Source organism: Triturus cristatus, chromosome 3_1, assembly GCF_964204655.1.
Source record: "Triturus cristatus chromosome 3_1, aTriCri1.1, whole genome shotgun sequence".
Lineage (NCBI taxonomy): Eukaryota > Metazoa > Chordata > Amphibia > Caudata > Salamandridae > Triturus > Triturus cristatus.
The window spans coordinates 627,048,883-627,070,351 of NC_140583.1; the positions used below are offsets into that span (position 1 = coordinate 627,048,883).

The window sequence follows — 21,469 nt, forward strand, 5'->3', positions numbered from 1 at the left end:
CAAGCTTACTCCCCAATACCCAGGCGCCGTGAACCAAGGCGGAATGAAGGGCACCGAGAGCCTCGAGAAGATCACCATACCCCAGCACAGCTCTCGGCGCTCGCTCCGCTCCTCATAGTCGCACACTTCCAATCGTGCTGCGACCCAGTGTACAGGATGGTAGACTTCGTCCTGTCAAGATGGCCGCCGGGTAAGTCCAACCCAGATTGGGACCAGGACTCAGGGACAAGCGCCGCAGGTTCCATGTCACTGGAATCAGGGTTTCGGGGGCAGGCAAAAAATATATCCGGTATGTGGTCACAGGCAACAGTCATCCCCACCACGGACCTGCGCCCGCGAAAATCCGGGAGCAGGCCGCAAGAATCAAGGCGAGTTACGGGCGGCGGCCGGGCAGCTCACCGGCGAAGGCTGAGGCAATCACCGGGGAATCTTGGATTAGCCACCTCGGGCCTGCACTCGTTCCGCTACGCTTAGTGGTAGGGACGGTCACGGCGAAATGTAGGCCGATATTCGCACCGCTTCGGTTAGTCCGACTCCACCCAGTCACCAAAGGCCGCTGTTGTTAACCTCGAGTGGATAACATGGCCCGGCCATGTTATCCACTCGAGGTCCCGGTTCCAGGGTTGCACAGGCCGCAATCTTCAAACGGACATTTCTCCGGCGATACCGCCGCCAGAAACTTCAGTCACACGATCGGTTGCCGCTCTCATTCACCAACACGGGCATATAGCGCAGGCGAAGGATCTCATACAGGATATCTGTGCGGGATGCGGAGGTTCACGGAGCCGGGAGCCTACGCTGCCGTCCCGGTCGCCATCTTGGCTCCTCCCCTCCATAAAGGTTTTAATTGGAGGTACTCTAAATAGTGACAAGTGTTGTCTGTTTTGTAAATAAGTGGCAAGTGCCGCTAGATGTAATGTTATTGATGAATATGCTAGATTACACCTTTGTAAGTGTAGCAGATAGCACATGATGTCCTGGATTGAAGCATCCAGTGGATTCATTTTATTGTTATTGCAATAGATGACAAATCTTTTCCACTTTGCTGCATAGCAAGCTCTAGTAGTAGGGTGGCTGGCTTCTTTAATGATGATCATACAGTCCGGTGGGAGGTTAAGGTAACCGAACTCTAGGACTTCAGGAGCCAGATCGCAAGATTCAGTTGTCCTGGATCAGGGTGCCTTATCTCTTCATGGTTCTGCGTTAGCAACGTTGGGGAGAGTTTTTGGTGTGGAACTACTGAAAGTTCCAGGAGTGTTGTGAACCACGGTTGCCGTGCCCATGTGGGAGATAATAGGATCATCTTGAGAGACTGTCTGAGCTTGCGTACTACTAGGGGAATCAATGGGAGTGGCGGAAAAGCGTACGCAAATCTGCCAGACCAGTTCATCCATATCGTATTGCCCTTGGACAACGGGTGTGGAATCTTGGCGGCGAGGTTGGGCATTTTGCATTTGCGTGTGTGTTGCGAACAGATCTATGTCTGGTTGACCCCATATTTGGAAAAATGGTTGAAGAACTTTGGGATGAAGTTCCCATTCGTGTATCTGCTGTGTCTGTCGACTTAGCAGATCCGCAATCTGATTGTGAACTCCTGGAAGGTGTTCTGCTAGAAGGTATATGTATTGTGGAACGGCCCATCTCCATATGCTTGGCACCAGTTGAGAGAGCTGCAAAGAATGTGTTCCTCCTTGTTTCTGTATGTAATACATTGTTGTCATATTGTCCGTGCGGACTAGGACAGTCTTGTGGTGTAGATGTACTTGGAATGATTTTAATGCTAGAAATAGTGCAATTAATGTCAGGTGATTGATGTGGATCACTTTTTGTTGAGTGGGCCACTTGCCTTGAATTGTGTGGTTTAGGAGATGGGCTTCCCAACCGGTGAGTGATGCATCTGCTGTTAGCACTGTGTGTGGAATTGACTCTAGGAACGGCCGCCCTTTGGAAAGGTTTTGTGTGTTCCGCCACTTCAGAGAGCGATGTGTGAGGCTGTCCACCAACACCATATCTGTAAGTTGTCCTTGAGCCTGGTTCCACTGACGTGTTAGGCATTCTTGCAAGGGGCGCATCTGAAGTCTTGCGTGAGGTACGATGAAAATGCAAGAGGCCATGATTCCTATGAGTTGCATGAATACCCTTGCTGGGAGGGAATGCTGTGGCTGAAATTTAGCGATTAGGGTTTGTATACTGGCTATCCTGGCTGGATTGGGATATGCCCGAGCTCTGGAGGCGTCTAATGTGACCCCTAGATACTGATGTATGTGTGAGGGCTGCAGATGTGAGTTGGTGTAGTTTACTGTGAATCCCAAGTTGTGTAGTTGCTGGAGGATTTGATGATTAAGATGAACACACTGGTTGAATGACTTGGCTTTTAGCAGTCAGTCGCCGAGGTATGGAAAGACATGGATTTGCTGTCTTAAGTGTGCTGCTACTACTGCAAGGCACTTTGTGAACACCCTGGGTGCGGTGGTCACCTCGAATGGAAGGACTTTGAACCAAGTGTTGTCCGTCCAGTATGAATCATAGGTATTTCCTGTGAGCAGGGTGTATGGGAATTTGGAAGTAGAAGTTGAAATCTAGTGTGGTAAGGAAGTCGCCTTGTTAAAGTAGTGGGAGGACCTGTTGAAGAGTGATATGTGAAAATGATTTGACTATATGTAGAGATTGAGAGGTCTGAGGTCGAGTATTGGCCTTAGGGTGCTGTGCTTTTCTGGGGATTAGGAAGTACAGCGAGTAAACCCCTGTTGCTTGATGCTGTATGGGAACTAGTTCTATTGCTTGCTTTTGAAGCAGTGAGAGAACCTCCTCTTTTAAGGAGCGTGAGATGTTCCGTGGACATTGGATGCTGTTTGGGTGGTATAGTGGGTGGGGTTGTACTAAGTTCCAGGCAGTAACCATACTATATAATTTGTCTTACCCACTTGTCTGCGGTGATGGAAGTCCAGGCAGGTAGGAACTGTGATAGTCTCCCTTCGACCGGGGTGGAATGGTCTGGAGAGAGTGGAGGGAAAATACTGCTTATTAGTGGGGGGAGGTGCGAGTGTTGTTGTTACTTCGGCCTCTCTCTTTGTTGTTATTTCCCCTATATAAGCCTCTAAAATATCCCCTGTTGGGGAATGTTTGTGTGGCGTTCTTGTAGGAAGAAGAAGCAGTGTCTGTTATGATGTTTTTGGATGCTCCTCTATAGAAGGAGCGACGAAAGTAACCATGTGTGGATGGAGACTAATGCCCCTATGGATTTAGGAGGCTGTGTTCTTTTTCATTTTTGCTAGAGTGGTGTCTACAGCCGGTCCAAAAAGTTGTTCTTGATTGAACGGCTGATTGAGGATAGTTGTTTGTACTTCCTGTTTGAAGCCAGAGATGTTAATGGACCTAGAGGCGGTGTCAGCTGCATCAAGGGCACACTTGGTTGATGCATTGGTTATTAATTTGTCCTCCTGAATTAAATCATTGGCCTTGGTCTTATATTGATCAGGTAAATGTTGCAATAGTGTTTCCAGTTGGTCATAGTGAGCCCTATCGTACCTAGCAAGTAATGCCTGTGTGTTGGCTATCCGCCAGTGATTAGCTGCTTGGGCAGCAACTCTTGCCGGAAGCATCTAACAACTTAGACTCTTTATCCGGAAGTGGTGCATCACCGGAGGCCTGAGAGTTTGCACGTTTCCTAGCATTAGTTACCACTAGTGAATCTAAAAAGGTAGTTGACCCTTGATGTAGGTGGGATCATTGGGAGCGACTTTATATTTTGTGTCAATCCTGGGATTGAGAATTGTAGCCCTAACAGGGTCCTTGAATATGTCGGGGGCATGTTTAATGACACCCTTTAACATTGGCAGGGTTTGTACAGTCTTTGACGGTTCAAAGGTGTCTAGTAGAAAGTCCTCATCTGCGGGGTCAGAATGCATCTGAACACCATGGTACAGAGCAGCTCTATTTACAAGCTGACCAAAGCCAATATTGTCATCTGGGGGAGATGGCTTTGTTGGATATGTATGGGGATGAGGGAGGTCTGGAGGATCTACTGGGTCATCAAAATCGTCCCAATCGCCCTGTGGTACGTCTGTGTCGTCATCGGGGTCAGTGAAAGGGTCATTGTTGCCTCCCCCATCCCCTAAATCATCCTCAACCTGTGATAGTGGTGAGATTGGTGGAAGTATAGGAGAATGTGGAGGAGAGACAGTCTTAGGAGGAAGAACAGGAGAAGAGGGGCATATAGGTGAAGTGGCACAGTCTATTCTCTTCACAGGCACTACAGGAATCCTGGTGTGTCCAGTTTCATCTTCTTGTGTGGAACAGTAGCCAAATGTCCTGTTTTGGGGTCTATGTGGAGAGTTTTTTGTTTCGGATCGATAGGAACCGGTTGAAAAAGTTCTTCTTCGGTAACCGCTTTCGGCGCCGATTTCTTCGGGTCCGAGCAAGATTTGGATTTCTGCTCCGGAGCCTTGGGAGGTGGTTTGGGTTCCTTCGGCTTGGATGTGGAGACGAAATCTTTTTCAGTTCCGAATGTTTTGGTTTCGGATCCGATGCCTTTTCTTTCGGCGTTGAGGTGTTCGGTGCCGATGTCTTTTTAGGAGTAGGCTGCACGCCCGGCTTCGGTGCCGATGGTGCCTGCGGAACACTGAGATGCGGTTTGCTCAGTCCTGAGCCACCGGAAGTCTTGTCCCTTATGTTTGGAGCCGGGCCCGGGGCTTCTGAAGTTTGTTTTCGGTCACGACTGGGGCCAGCAGGCGAAGTCTTGACCAGGGCCTTTTTTTTTAGGTCTCGCCTAGCGACGCAGCGCATGCGCTGCCCGCCTTGGCGAGACCTATTGTCGTCGGTTTCAGGACAGGAGATGTGCACACGTACAGACAGGAGATGTGCACTCCATACGCGTGCACATCTCCTGTCCCGCGTAGGGCTGGCGTTTTAACACAGCGCACGCATAGCGCGCTTTCACTTTCCCTCCCTCCCTCCCCGTCCTCCTAGTTAGTTTCAGTGTTGTGCTTGTACCCACCCCCCTTTTTAGTGTGCTATTCACGCTTTTACTTTCATTTTGTAAACCCAGAGACTACTTCAGACAGGGACAGTGGGTAGGGCCCTTCTTCAATCATCCGGCCGACAGCTCTGGTACACACCACTTGCGGGCGCTTCTTTTTTTTTTTCAGCGCGCCATTCGTGCTTTTACTTTTATTTTGTAAGCGCCGAGACTACTACAGACATGGGCATTGGGCTGGGAGTCTGCCACGCAGGCAGAGAGGATGGCCCAGGCCGTCCAGCAGCACTTAGTCTTTGTCAGCAGGCTCAGGTGACCGGACAGAACAGGACTCAAGTGAGCCAACCCTCGCACTTTGTGTACTGTCAACCGATGATTACATCAGAACATGGCTTTCCCTCTCACCCTCGTACTCAGATGGAGTACGTGCACAACAGGACCATCCACCCTCACCAGGGGTCTGCCCAGCAGGCACCCTATATTGTCCGCAGGTCTGCAGCTGCCAGTCTCCCCATGGGCCAGGTCAATCACTCATCTGGGTGTGTGCTGGCCAGCGATTCCTCTGTCTAGGGATCCAGTCACAGTGTTTTAAGTACCGACACCTCCAAACCTTCCGGACTCTAGGTCCTTCTTAAGCGCATAGCTTCGGCGCTTTGATTTATGTGAGACAGCAAGACAATGGGAGGCAAGAGATTATTTGGCGCACGCAGATTCGGGAAAAAACAAAGACGGGTAAATACTTTCTCTTATTGTAATCAATCAGTCAGTCATTCAGTCTCTCACTCTATCCATTTCTCCCTCTCTTTTTTATCAGACTGTTTACTCTTTTAGATCGGCTCACGGAGTTATACATATTTTATTTTATTCATTCTGACAAAGTGCATCACCCTCTTGCAAGCATTGCAATTAATAAATCATGACACTCAAACTGAAACCAACGCACTGTGAAGTGTGCATCTTAGAGAATCCTGAGTTGTCACGTGAGAATAATGAGACCAGCAGTGCAAACTCTAGGCGTTAAACAAAGGTGACTAATGCTTAAGTGTGCTTCTAATCTTTAGAAAAAAAGTGTGCTGGTTATTATTGAAATTGTGCTAATAAAGGGAACACAATCGCAAAATTTGGATGCAAGCTACTAAACACTTAACATTCTCACTGCTACCAGCGAACGCGGCATCAATGATCTACCACTTTGAGGGACTTGAATAAGACATTTAGCGCTTTACAAAAACCTGAAAATAATCTAAATAAATGTGTCAGCTGCAAGACAACAGGCAACAGGTCAGGAAAGTGAAAGAGTGAGGCAGTAAGGTGCAGTCGTGGTTGTACGATGTCTACCGTGGCGTTAAGTGTAATAACAGCCAAAAGCCAGCCACAAGTTTAGGATGATTGGTATCCTAACATCTGTTTTGTACACCACTGTTTTCCGGTTTGGTTTGCTCTTCTTTGCCAGGGTTCTCCCCAAGTCTTTTCTTAGGCAATAAGTGCGGGTGCTGCAATTGCATACAAAATAAATAGATAGAACAAAAACACTTGCAATGCAATAGCTCTTGCATTACTGAAAGTTTGACCTATTGCCATTGCATTATTATTAGCAAAGCCAATAGCTCAAACGTACACTAATGCGAGACCTATTGCATTGCAAATGCTTGTTTTCAGGTGGTGTTGGGGTAGGGGCAATTGTACTCACTCGTTGACCAGGAGTGATGTGGTCGTCTGAGTCTGAGTCGTCTGCTTCGGACACGATTTCCAGGTCTTCAGAATCCTCCTCCGGGACATCGGGGCCTTCATCGAAGATGTCCATAGGTACCGGAGCTGCTTGCTGTGCCATGATGGGTTGTCAGGCCCAGCGATCACGGATGATCTTTTTGCATTGAAAAGAGGCGCAAGCCTGGCAATTGTTCTTGTCATGCTCGGGTGAGAGACCCAGGTTACAGACCTTGTGGTGGTCACTGTGTGGGAATTTAGCTCCACACTGGGGGCATTTTTTTCCATGAGCTGTAGGCCCGAACGGCGTTGATAAACCCAGCGGCTCGCGTCGACGACTGGAATCAAGTAGATGAGGTGCGTGTCGAAAAGGTTTGGAGAATATGAAGCCGAACCAGAGTGCAGAAGTTACATCCGAACCAGATGGCGGAAAAAAAACAATCTGAGGATGGAGTCGATGCCCATGCGCACTATCGTCCAAGGGAGGAGTCACTTATCTCGTGACTACAAAAGACTCTAAGACAACAACAAGGTGCAAGCATCCGAGCCCACCACCAGATGGCGATCTATGCACAGAGTACAATCTGCAGCTCATATGCCTCGAACATCTAGTTTTTTTTTATTCCAGCAGGTCTTGCAGACAGCGCATGCGTGCTGAAGCTCAACCTAAAAAGCAGGTAGAGAGCTACAGGGAATGACCCAAACCGAGAGGCAAAGGCTCGCAGGCGGAATGGCATGACAGAGATGTGGTCTGAAATACAATGCCCTGCAAGCAGAATGGCATGGGAGACACCTGAACTAAGAGGCAGGGCCCCATAGTTGGAGAGATGAGGCAGACATCTGGTCTAAGCAACAGGCCTATGCCAGGGAACACTCCGAAAACGGGAAGGAAGGAGAAAGCAGCAAAAATGGAGAGAAACCCATTGAAAGCACCACGAAAAAGGGAGGGAAGGAAGGAATGGGAAAGCAGTGAAAATGGAAAGAAAACCAGGGAAAGCACTCCAAAAAAGGGAGGGAAGGAAGGAGAAAGCAGCAAAAATGGAGAGAAAATCACAGAAAGCACTCCAAAAAAGGGAGGGAAGGATGGAGAAAGCAGCGAAAATGGAGAGAAAATAAGAGAAAGCACTCTGAAAAGGAAGGAGAAAGCAGAACGCACTCTGAAAAAGGGAAGGAAGAGGAAAGCATTGAAAATGGAGGGAAAGCAAAGAAAGAAGGGAAGAAAGGAGAAAACTGTGAAAAAGCAAGGAGAAAGCACTCCGAAACTGAAGGAAATGATGAAGAAAGCGGTAAAATACAAAGGAAAGACGAGCAGAAAGCACTCAGCGAACCTACCTTGAATGGACCATCAAGCGGTTCTGTGAGGAGGGAAGCAGGTTGCAGCAGTCCTGATGGCGTGGGAGAGCAAGCTGCAAACAGTCAGAGCTGTGGGTGGAGACTAGTCAGTAACAAAGGAAACTTTCCAAAAAGCCCCCTAAAAGTAGGCTATGAAACCGCAACAGATGACTTTCGAAGGGCCTTTGCTTCCTGCCAGTGCCGTCACAAAGGCGGTCACCCAACACAAAAGAGGGCCCCTGGAGCACACCTAGTGAAGCTGCTATCTCGCATGGTCTAGCGGCCCCCTCTAATGTTTACTGATCCTCTATTAAAAAAAGACCAGTACATTGCCTGCAAGATCCACGGACCGCTGGTGGCCTGTACTAGGAGTACCACGGTCTAAATAAACCCTTATGCTGCTAGTTCCAGCCACCGTTACAAGGGTGATGGTCTTTAAAACGCAGCACGTACCCCAATTGTAACAAGCATTGGCATAGCCAATAGAAAAACAATGAATTTTTATCTTCTGCTACCTGCCGTAGCAGAGGAGTTTGGGATACTGGTGGCTGTTTCCCTTTCTGTTCCCTGGAGCATTTCCTTGTCTTACCTTCTACTTACACCAATATTGAGTTTGCGCAAATGTAACCTAGCCACGGCTCGAGGACTCATTGGCATAGCCAATAGGTCTCGCCTTTGGGACCTTATAAAAGTGTTTAGTTATCCAGCCTAATATCCTTGGTGCAACAACATCAACTGCTGCATGGCTAAACACTTATAAGGTCCCAAAGGCAAGACCTATTGGCTATGCCAATGCTTGTTTAACCAAGGCAAAGTCCTTAGGGTTGTAGTTGCAAGTGTGCAGCTACAGATTAATGGTTGAAGTCTAGCTGAAACCCCTGTGGGCAACTACATCCTACTCATAATTTTAAGTAAAATCAAAAGTTTTTGGCTAACACAGTCCTAAACAAGTCAGTCCGTCTGGCATTGGCTGCAAACATCTTGCCTTAAAGAATGAAAGAAGACAGGAAAGAAAGCAGGCAAGAAAGAAAAGGAAACAGCAATAAGGAATGAGAGAAAAAAGAAAAAAGGAAAGAGAAAGAACAAATGAAAGAATGTGAAAGAAAGATGGAAAAAAGAGAAAGAATGAGGAAAGAGAACGTATGAGGAAAGAGAACGTATGAGGAAAGAGAACGTATGAGGAAAGAGAACGTATGAGGAAAGAGAACGTATGAGGAAAGAGAACGTATGAGGAAAGAGAACGTATGAGGAAAGAGAACGTATGAGGAAAGAGAACGTATGAGGAAAGAGAACGTATGAGGAAAGAGAACGTATGAGGAAAGAGAACGTATGAGGAAAGAGAACGTATGAGGAAAGAGAACGTATGAGGAAAGAGAACGTATGAGGAAAGAGAACGAATGAGGAAAGAGAACGTATGAGGAAAGAGAACGTATGAGGAAAGAGAACGTATGAGGAAAGAGAACGTATGAGGAAAGAGAACGTATGAGGAAAGAGAACGTATGAGGAAAGAGAACGTATGAGGAAAGAGAACGAATGAGGAAAGAGAACGAATGAGGAAAGAGAACGAATGAGGAAAGAGAATGAATGAGGAAAGAGAAACAAAGCATGAGAGATGGAAACGGAAGGAAAGGGAAAAGTGTAAGAGTGAAGGAAATGAGTAAATGAAAGAAATGGGGAAGGGGAAAGAATGGAGGAATGAAAGAAGGCAAGAGAAGAAGGAAAGAGAAAGAAGGAACAAGAATGAGAGAAGGAAAAAGATAGAGAAAAGTGGAAGAAAAGAATGAAAGAATGTAAGAGAAGAAAAGATGTAAGAAAGCAAGTATGAAATGGCAAGAAGGAAGAAAGAAATAAGGGAGGGAGAAAAAAAGTAGAAAGAGGATAAATTAAAACGGAACAGTTTCAAATGGACAGACTATCTGATATGCTGTGAAATAAGGACAGGCTGAAAGTGACGTGAACGCAGGCCCTGCTGTTGACTCTCCCTGTGATGCACAAATTCCATGATGCAACCCTTTGATACAACTAGTCTAATTTTTCGCATAGTGCCCATTACCTCAGGAGGTCTCTTTCTACTGGTGACCACATACTTTACTGACATAGTTTAGGGTGAGTTTGTCACCCTGATTAAACATCTGCTTTAAATTGCATTTAGATAGTGCTTACTACTCCTGACGAGGCGTAGGACAAATGAAGCAGAGACCTGCTCCTTTAAGTGAAAAGACGGCAGACAGTCTCTCTGTGCAACTGTCTGATCTGGTCACGCCTAGGCCTATCCTACCTTTACTCTTCGACTGGTTGCTAAAGTTACCACACAACTGAATATCATAAAGAGTGCAGTGTGCTACTCCTGGGGTTTAGTCTTACAACGAATGCATTCTGGTAGATGTAGTCCTGGTTGACTTAAGTAAATGAAATTGAACTTACAGCAAATGAGGAACAGATTTGTAAAGCAAAGCCAGAGTTGGAGCGCTGCTTCCTTGGTAACATGGGGTCACCCAGTAAACAGAAATAGTGTGTGTGCAGTGCCAACTATGGAGTCATCAGTAACACAAAATAGTCCACGTGCAGAGCCAACAACAGAGTCATTCAGTAACCCAAAATAGTGCAGTGCCAACCATGGAGTGATCAGCAACCCAAAATAGTGCATGTTCTGTGCCAAATATGGACTCCCGCAGTAACGCATATTAGTGCACTGCAGTGTCAACAAAGGAGTCCCAGTAACCCATATTAGTGCACGTGTAGTGCCCGCCATTGAGTAACCTAGTAACCCATGTTAGTGCTTTTGCACTGCCAGCCTTTGAGTCACCCTGTAACCTGAAAATAACCATGTTTTAATACCATCAGAACAGAGCCCAGAGTGTGAGCATGAGTATTTAAACATCCCAGATAAAATCTGAATTGTACCTTACCAGGCCCGACTGAAAGTTCCTGCACCCAACTATTTATTAAATAAAACATTTATCAGGGGGGTGTAACACCCCTTTCCCCCAAAGCTACACCACTGCTTGCAGTACAAAAGGACCTGGGTAATGGTCAGTGCTTTGAAGTAAGCGCAAGGAGATGTGTAAGGTTGACCAGAATATCCAAATAAACAATCTATGTTGAGACCTTTATTTAGGCATTTGACCTGTTAATTAATAAGCGTTTTGCATTCTGGGACTTGTAGTTTTTTTTTCTTATTATACCTATTGGTTTAAAATTGCACCGCATAAGTGCCTTCTTGTGGTGTGGGAGAAACTCACTCGTCATTTCTTATTACATGTCTTGCCAGGCTCACCGTTGTTCGGAATCCCTTTTATCCTGGATGACTCATCCACCCGAGTATAACTCCTGCGCCCCGTCCCCACTGTCCCAGCTCCCTTGACACCGCCTCCCTCCCTGAAAGGTAACTTTCATCTTGCAATTGCGCTCTCCGGTACCATCAGTTTCGTGCCTTTTCCGCAGGACGCAAAGATGAGGAAGGAGCAGAGGAGAAACAGGGCGGGGGGGGGGGGGGGGAGGGGGGTAAAGAATTGTGGGTTAAGGGGGGGTGGGGGGGGGGGGAGGGAAGGGGGGAGTAAAGACTAGGCATAATTTGGATACCGCCTGGAAGATGAACACATAGAAATGCGTAAACAAATAGAACACCTGGTAAAACGGTACGATGAAAGAACGGGAACGTGGAGGTCTCACGTAAAAGGATGTCTCAGATGAAATGAAAACAGGACACAAATTCAATGGGCGCGGTGTAATGTCTACTGAAATGGGAGTGTATGGTGGTGACAGAGTAGAAGGACAGCCCAGCCGAATCAATCTTATAAACGTGGTAGGACCTCGGAGGGATGTTGGGGACTCGTAATTACTGTGGTGGTTGTGGCGGGGGAGGGGTGGGAGGGCATTGAAAGATTAAGAGCGGTGCGGAGGGCATTGAAAGATTAAGAGCGGTGCGGAAGCCCCGAAAACTGAAGCAACCACAAGGTTTCATGGCAGGCCAATCTAAAAAGTAATACGCTTAAAGTTCAGGAAATAACCTGATGCAGTAAGAGGAAGTCAATTCAAAACATGGCCGTGCTTTTAAAGTACATACACAGGAACAGCATGCCTGCCCAGGCGCGACCTAAACAAGCCCGGGAATAGTGCGTGCGGGCGCACAAGCACTGCACTCGTGCTTGTGGCGCGGCGCGCTCCCGCAGGGTGGATGCCGCCACAAGCACGAGTGTGTGCTTGAAAATGACCAGAGCGATGGCTAAAGGCCCTTCTATGCAACGCATTCGCGCTCCGTAGGCGAGACCTAAAAATTTCTTTTACTGGAGCCTTCCTAACCTGACCTTAAACTACGACAATCAAATCTTGTTCATCATTACACCTCTCCATGACATGAGGATAAAAGTATTCAGTTATGGGATTTAACTAATTACATACAGCCCAGTGCGGCAAGGTAACCTTACCTAAAATTAAACACTATTCCAAAACGTCCACAAAGGGATTTTCTGCAGTAACTTGGCAATCATCCTACGGGGTCTGAGGAGTCCAGTAACAGTCAAGCATGTCACCCTTCATTTTTCTCTTAAAAAGTCAAGTTATATGATAAAAAAAATAAGGAATGAGTTGGTTGCCGAGTTTTGGATATAGATAATGTTTATTCATCCTTACAAAATGTGTTTTTTCTTCTACTTAGGGTATTCCTAGTTTTTAGGTCTCGCCTGGCGTTGCAGCGCAAAGCGCTGCTCGCTGGGTGAGAGATTTTGTAGGAGAGTAGATTTGAGAAGGGGACTTGAAGCCCCACCCCTCATTTTCATTGGCTGGCGTCACCGTTTATGCTTAACGGTGGCCTGCCATTGGAAATGAGGGTTTTTTGTTGACGCCCTTTCGCCTCCGATCCGGACTGGGTCACCTGCTTTGCTGCTGTCACAAAGCACTTTCTTATCTTCATGGGGCCATGTGTTTCTAATTAGAAACACATGGCCCCATAAAGACAAGAGATCGATGCTTGTTATTATTGCTTTCTGCCCGTTGCTGCATTTAGCAAGTGACTTCTGCCAGATCTGCTCAGTCGCCTTTTCACTCATAGATTTGGCACACATTTTGGGCTGTGCTAAGGCATAAGAACATTTGTGAAATACGACGTTTCTTTTCACGTAAATCGTTTCAAACATTAGATTTAAACGTGTTGCATGCCAGAGAACGAAATTGGCGTGCTGCCTCTAGAACCGAGAGGGACATTGGTGTACTCAGTGATAACGTTAATCGTTGACAGTCGTAAGCTGCTTTCTTAATGCACACCCTGGAAAACGACACTATTGTATCTGTATTACAAGGCAGTTCAGTTTCACTGAAAAGCGCAAACGTGATGACCTCGGGCCATAAGCGACTCCTTTCCCCGCTAAACGAGAGCTGGTAGCCGGACAACTGTGAGGTTGGCTTTTAATCGCTCCGTGTCTCACTAGTGCGGCGACCCAAGAATTACAAGGAGGCCGCAGGTACTACGTCAATGTACTGCGTAGAGTATTATATTCCCGGTTACTCTGCCCTTTACATTTGCAGGTCGTGCTCGTTTTAGATGTGTTCTCCTGTATATTTTTTTCGCCATTTTAGCATTAAGATAAGATTTGGGGGTACAAGTGGGTCCGCCATTGTTCCGTGTATTTGACTGTTGTGTTGATAGTGCTTAATCTTTTCGAATTGCGTCTTAAATTAATAGCGAAACCCAAATGTGAACTGTTCGCTGAGCTTACAGTAATACATTTGTATATACTTTTGCTAGGTGTGCAGACATTCGACAGGAATTAACAGAAACCGTGAAATATACAGTGAGTGGTTTAATGCAGAATGTGTGATCCTCTGCGATATTTGGTGGAGGGGCCCATTCATGTCCTTTGGCTGACCTCCTGTAAGCCAAACGGGGCCGGCCCTAATGAATGTCTCCTAAGGGGCACTTCATAGTAGGCTTTATGACGCCCCTTTATATGGTGCGTGCGTGTCTAGGAGCTTTGTCACTTGCACAAAGTACTTGCAGCCTGATATGGTATTAGATGAGCCAAATGACAGGATATGACGATGTAGCGTCACACGGACAGTGATGGCAGAAATGCACTGACTGGGCATAATGCTGCATCACTCCATAATATGGAGAAGTGTGGCTCAATGGTTAGAGTGGCAGACCTCGATGCAGAGCACTGGTCTGGGACCAGGGTTCGATTCCCGACGCGGCAGGGTCTTGGGCTATAAATTCCTCGGACCTGATATTCTCGCATCAGTGCCTATCCTAATCATGGGTCCCACGCTGCAACTCTGGGCAATAGCTTGCTTAGTCTCCACAACGGCCCCAACAGCGCTGGGATGCCTGGCTTCACCATGGGGGTGCCCAGGAGTGGACACTTCACACGGATAGCCAGGAAGGGTTCCTACAGCGGTATGAGTACAGCGCGGAGATACCCCCAGGGGTGATTCGGCGCTATATAAGCACATACACATTTACATTTACTCTGTTTGTCTGTAGCTTTGACCAGCCTAGCATTGTGTTTGCTCCACTGACCCTGCCCCAGGCCTCTTGCCTTCACCTGGTAGGGTGTGGGGGCTGCGAGGAGTGAAGAAGAGATATCCCTTACATACTGGGGATAGAATAACGCTTAGGAAGGATTCCTGCACTTCAAAGTGTTCTGGCAACCAAACCCTTTATGGAGGAGGTGCAAAAACACACCACACAAATTATCTTACAGCCTCCTTCAGCTGGAACACGGTTTAGCGGTGGAGGAGTTCCCATGGCTGGATCGTCATGTCCGTTTTATTGTTTATTTCCTTCTTTTTTTTTTTATAAATCTCCAGAAATGTCACACTAGAGGTCGATTCATGTGCCACCACTCCCCCACCACACACAACGATGCACCCCCCCACACACACGCTGATGTGTTAGTAATACTCGGATAAATAAGAATATATAAATAGATACATGTAAATACGACCCTCTCCTTGACCCCTGTGACCTCCCTCTCGAGGACCCTTGACCCCTGTGACCTCCCTCTCGAAGACTGCTTGGTGATGTGCCAGTGACCTCCCCCCCCCCCCCCCCCCCCCCCGCCACCCAGGAAAGGGAGCTCTTTGAACCGCTGTTATTGTCACCTCTGCTGTGTTTGTGCTCTAGTGCTAAGAGGCCGGGCGCGTAGAAATTGCCCCGAACTACCTGTTTTTTTAAAGAGCTATATAATTAATTTGAAAACCCCAGTTCCTATAAAAGACATCCATTGCTGGCTCCCTGTAACGCTTCTTCATTGCCGTGTTATAACATTGTACACAAGCATCTCTGCGCTTGCCTGGTGATTCCTCTGACAAACACGTCAAGTTCCGTGTTCATTATGCGTTTTCCTTTTTATAGGTTTTTTAATTAAGTCCCGCTTATTCAAGTGGACTTTTTTTCAATTTGCAATTTTTTGGGGGGTGTGTGGGCAAATTTCGTAAAAATACTAGCTTCTCATTACACACTATATACTCGTCCTTCTTTTGTTGTAGTATGAGGCTGCTCACACGCCCCCCTTCCCGCCATTTGATTTTCTAACTTCTATGTTCTTTATTTATTTTTGTATACCTGTTTATGTACACTGCTCCCAAAAGGTATGGCTGTGCTGTATCAAACAAACCTAAATAAAGAGGTCACATTTCCGAAAAAGTCTACAAAATCACAGCGAAGAAACCGAGATGTGATCTCCCCGTTGCCATTGTGGCCCTGTGGACATGCTGTTCATGCTGCCCTGCCCGCAGGGTAGGGATGCTGTGCGAGACACGCCCAGAGCTCCAACCATGCCACCCGGGGCAGGGCGCTCCCCTGGATCACATCAGCCTCCTGGGATGTCTCTGGCGTCCTGATATGATCGGTATTTATGTTAAGTGCCTGGAAATGAGGGGAGCGGGGGGGGGGGATGTTGTGAGAGTGAGACCAGTGCCTCTGATCTGCCGAGGAATACATCCACACTGCAACCCCACCATCTTTGAACATTTCAGAACACGTTGGTTTAAACATACCAGGCCATCATATATACACACATTACTGCATTAAAGCTACATAATTGTTTGGTGACGTCACAAACCATCACTGTGCCTGTGAGAAATAAAAGGCAAAGTTCTTTGGTTCACTCAGCCTATGCATGCAGTACACAAGGACGATCAGTGGCAGGAAGAAGCCTTTATTTTACACATTAACCACTAGAAAACAGTAAACAAATCAAGCTTTTCCAGAGAAAGGGGGCTACATCAGGCAACCTGACTGCGCCAGTATCAACCCTAGAACCGCACGGAGCGGGGCCCTCAAACCGAAACTGCTACAGCGCCCTGAAGCTACGTTCATAACATAAACCGCTTTACGCCTTTTCGAGCCACATGTTCGGCTCCTGCAGTGCCCCACATTTACATGCTTATGCTATGAAAGCTTGGTTATCTCTGCCCCAGCAACTGACAGTGGGTATGTGGCCACCGCACGCAACCATTCCCAGAATCCTTTTCACATGCACAGCCTCATTAAAGTGTCACTGTGTAACTTAACTAGTGCTCATGTAAAGCGCACAAACTTTAAAGTATTGAACACAGCAGCAGCATTTTACTTTTAGACTGCAGCATTTTTTGTTTTATTTCTAAACGTTTAATGCCTATTGCGTATGTTTGTGAAAAAAAAAAACATTTAAAAATGAAACAATGGCCTCTTGGCCAAGACTGGGGTTGCTAATGCTTGTCGGACCTTGTCTCCAATCTGTTCTCTTTAAACTGTTCTGCCTTCTCTGCCTCTTTTCTGTCCTCCCTTTCTTTTCTGCCCCTCTTTACTGTCCTCCCTTTTCTGCCCCTCTTCACTGTCCTCGCTTCTCTGCCCCTCTTCACTGTTTCCCTTCTGCCTCTCTTCACTGTCCCCCCTTCTCTGCCTCTCTTCACTGTCCCCCCTTCTCTGCCTCTCTTCACTGTCCGCCCTTCTCTTCCCCTCTTCACTGTCCGCCCTTCTCTTCCCCTCTTCACTGTCCGCCCTTCTCTGCCTCTCTTCACTGTCCGCCCTTCTCTGCCTCTCTTCACTGTCCGCCCTTCTCTGCCTCTCTTCACTGTCCAAGACCACCACAAGTGCCAATACCACAACACTACCACCACCAATACCACCATCATAACCACTACCACCACCATAACCAATACCACCACCACCACCATAACCAATACCACCATCACCACCACCAATACCACCAAACCAAAACATAAATAAAAGGCATTGTCATTTATAATGCCAATATCTCAAACTCGTGTGAATGCGAGACCTATTGCATTGCAAATGTTTGTTTGCCTTCTAGGCAGCACTTTTCACAAATCAAATTACTACTTTTCGACCCCCACTAAAAATATGTTCAGGGCTGGAGTTATAATGGCAAAATCACATCCTGTCATTCTTGGGAAATCACTTAATCTCCTCGTGCCTACCAAAAATGAATGGGTCCTTGTATAACAACTGGGTTCATGTAAAGCGCTCCAATACCTTTGGGCAGAGTTCGCGCTATATAAATCAGCGCACCAAAAAAAAAAAAAAAAAAAAAAAAAAAAGACAAACTACCACCTAGAATATTTGCATACGTGCCCAAAACAGGCTGGAGACGCACGATTTTTAAAACCAATATGACTTTATTTGGCTGTTTCCCGCCGGAAACTGCCTTTACGGTAATGGAAGAAATACATTCTCCAGATTATCTCCCACGTTCGTCTTCTAAAATGTTGGCATGTAGTATGTATTGCGGGGGGGGGGGGAGGGAAATTATGCTTACTCCAAATATTCTAGAGTTGAAGTTAGAATCGTGAATTTCATCTTTCACTTCACACATCTCTCCTAAAACAGTGTGGTGAGCAGAATACATAGAAACGTTAGTGCTTGATTAATTAAAACCATTGCATACATTAAAACATAATTTGTAAAGGTATCTTGTTCATATACAGTTAAAAAGCACTATTAAAAAAACACATTTTTAGCATCAGTTACAATTTAAAACGAGAGGAAAAAGTTGTTGGACTAAGTTGTTAACCTTTTTCCATTGTACTCCATAAAATTGATCCAGATAACTGTTTTGTTGTGAATAGTTCCGTGTCCAGCGTGCAGTGATTAGTCCATGTCTTCGCCATGTGTGTCAACAACATTACAAGACTCCTCCGCGATAAAAGCTCAACAGTACGACTTGTGATGAGGAGGCACTGATGGAAGACCCACTTTTTAGGTCTCGGCTAGCGAAGGCTGCGCTTACGCAGTCTCGCTCGCGAGATTTAATGACTTGGAGAAGAGGGGCTTGAACCCGCCCCTCTTCTCCCCTGTTCTCCATTGGCTGGCCTCGTAAATGCTGGCCAGCCACTGGAGAAGAGGTCAGTCACTCCGATTAGGCCCCGTCCTTTTCGGATCGGGGGGCGTGTTTTTAGCGAAAAGTCTCAGGGAGGAGACAACAGCAAAACCCGCCCCCGAATCCGAAAACGACGCTGCCTTTCTCCGAGGCATGTCTGCTCTGCCTCGGAGAAAGGCGGTGGTGTCTTCCGGTGCCCTCTTTACTTGTTAGGGCGATTTAGTAGTGTCTTCTGACAGCATATCGATTTAAACGTTCAGCATTCTCAGTAATATTTCGAGTATTGTATATGCAGATTTCAGATTTGTCCCAATTTTAATTAACTGGTATTTCCGTTAATTTGTAAACCGTTTTTGAAAACGTGGCCCTTTACGAGAAGAATTGATGACTTGCTAATTTCAGAAATATTTTACGTTTTTAAAGAAGCGGAAAACATTAAGCGAGGAGTTTCATGGTTTTGCAGAGCTACACAGTAACTGTAAACGGTCGCGGAGCGAAAGCGGACTACAGTTATGAGTGACATCGGAGTCGCTTTTCCACCCCACCCGCTCGTTTCTGCTGGAGACGCTCTAGCCGTTGAGGCGACTCTCTATTTCACCGCTCTGTAGTTGCTGTAGTCTTGTAGACGCTCTATCTCCTGTTTGAACACGCCTCCCCTCTATTGTTTCCGCGGCCAGTCTACCCTCCTTGACTTGCTCTTCCGGTGCGGTGCACTGTGGGAGCAGTCATGGCGTCGCGTGCCCTCTGGTGCTGTGTCCGTAGTGTGGGCGTCCTCCGCGTGCCACCGGCCGCTGCTTTTATCAGAGGCTCCGCGCTCCTCCGGCTCACCGAGCCCCGCAGAGAGGCCTCCAAAGCCAGCCTGTGTCGGGTCCGAACGCCTCTCACAGTCCAGGTGAGGCGGGTCCCCCACTGTACAAGGAGAGGTCAATGACAGGAGAGGTGTTCACTGGTGCCTATGAAACACGGGAGGGAGAAGGAGATGGTGGCTCTTCAGTATGGGATGCAGAAAAAGGATCGGCCCTTGGTGTCTGGGACAGCCCTGGGCAGAGAATAGGCTTCATTGGGCTGTGGAGAGAGCGCTGCTGCTGAGCTGCAGGTCCGGGCACTCGGGGGCAGGGCACGAGGAGCAAGGGCAGAAACAGGGCAGAGGTAAAGGGCAGGCGGCGAGGACAGTGAGGGCAAACGGGGTGGAAAGTGATTAAAGGTAGCGGACAGGCGTCAGAGAGGGGCAGAAACAGGAAGAGACAGAAGTGTAGAGGTGCAGGACAGGTAGTGAGCAGGAGGGGCAGAGAGGCGACAGGAGCAGGGTGGGCGAGTTATAAAGTGGGGACGATGTGGAGTAATCGGCCATTCTACACCCTGACTGCCTACTTTTTAATTCAGTTTGGCGCCCCTCCCCCCACAGTGCATGACTAGCTTTGGTGAGGCCTTATTGTGGAATATATCGGTGAACTCGCGCTGATAGGATTATTGTTGGCAGGACTCCCCCCGTCAAAGGCTGGTGGCTGGATGTACTGCAGGCGGGGGGGGGGGGGGGGGGGGGGGGAGGGGGACCTGGAGGTTGTAGACTGTCTACCATAAGCCCCAAAACGCTGGAGAATAGTGCACTGAAGATGCTGCCAGTGAACTGTGGGCCTGAAAGAAGGAATGCAAGTGTGGGTGAGTGTAGAATTTCTACCTTAGCACCTCAGCTCTCTTGCACGTTTTCTTACTACATTATAACGAGTGTCTTGTATGAGATTTTCCCTAAGTTTCACAGTAGATGACGGCATGGGTTCTTTTGCATCAGTGTCGCTTTGATTCCTTCCTGCACTCGGTGTAATTGACACTGATTTCCAGCACCCATACTCGTAAAAACCATAGTCTGTGAAAATGTGTCCTCCTTTCTTGGCCCAGAAATAGCTTTCTCTTTGACTCTCTCTCCCTTCCTTTCTAAATTACCTTTCTTTTCCCATTTCTGTTTCTCCTTTCCCCTTCTGGGTACTCCAGCCAGCCAACTGTGCTTCAGGGCCCTCCTCTCTTTGGGTAATGACGCTCTGGTGATTGTGCCAATCAGTGCCTTCAGGATGTCTTAAGGTCTAACAATGTCCATTCCCCGCCTTGCAGGGGGATGACGGAAGCATTAGCCGCTGCTCTCAACTCCCCACTTGCTTGCCCAGTCCGAGAGGAATGAGAGAACTCCTTCAGCTCTGCATCATTTCCACTCGTAAAAACAGCTAGCCAGCAGGTCATAGTAACAAGCATTTACAATGCAACGGTCTCGGCATTGTTAAAGTTAGAGCTATTGGCATTGCTCATGACAATGCCGTGTCTTTAAATGTTTTAAAAACAAAAACATAAACAAAAAAAATGTCATGAGCAATGCCAATAGCTCTAACTTTACCAATGCCGAGACCATTGCATTGTAAATGCTTGTTTTTTTTGCCACGGATTACTGTTTTAAGGAGAGGAGGAAGAAGAGTCTTTAAGGCTAGTAAATCTTCTACCACTTAGTCTTTAACTAAGTTAGTCCATCTAACGGAACTTCTGTTGTAAGTTTTTCCATGCTGTCTGAACATAGGTTTTAGCAGGGAATACTGCAAACGTATGTGCCCCTTGACTTGTATTGGAGGGATATTTTAAGCAAAATCGGAAACATTTTATCTCGTAAAACAGCAAATTAAATTCTACTCAGTTATGTTGTACAATAACGTATAATGTATTCTTAATGGACACGTCCACGCCCATTAGGAACAAATATTTCTACTTACTGAGAAACGATGCGAAATGTCGGACCTTTATCGCCACTGGAAAAGTTTGTTCAGACACGCGGCACAGGTCGGGGCTTGCACGAACGACCACTCTACAACCAGGCCCGTAGAAAGAGTGGTATCCACCCACAGACTCCGGAAGCAGTTCACAACCACAGAGTAGACACTACCTTGCGCATGCGCGTACTGCCATGCTTGGCGTGGGAATTGCGCATAGTGTCCTGGGATTGTTCTAGCTGCTAGCAGGAATGAGAAGGCACGAGTCCTGCTAAAAAGGAGGGGGAGCTTCACACCGAATGTTGCGCATGCGCGGTTTAATGTCACTTGGGGAAGTTGAATAGTGTTCTATCCCCGAACTGACCCCATCAAAAGACCCACAAAACCCC

At 47.1% G+C, this 21,469-nt stretch overlaps 1 protein-coding gene across 1 annotated transcript in view; it reads right to left on the reverse strand.

Moving 5' to 3' along the window:
* LOC146860662 (zinc finger MYM-type protein 1-like) overlaps positions 1-21,251 on the reverse strand; it is a 43,912-nt gene extending 22,661 nt beyond the window's left edge. Inside the window, exon 1 of the mRNA XM_085644586.1 lies at positions 21,084-21,251. The gene's annotated coding sequence lies outside the window, so the exon portion shown is untranslated. The remainder of the gene's footprint in view (positions 1-21,083) is intronic.
* Positions 21,252-21,469: the final 218 nt, after the last annotated feature.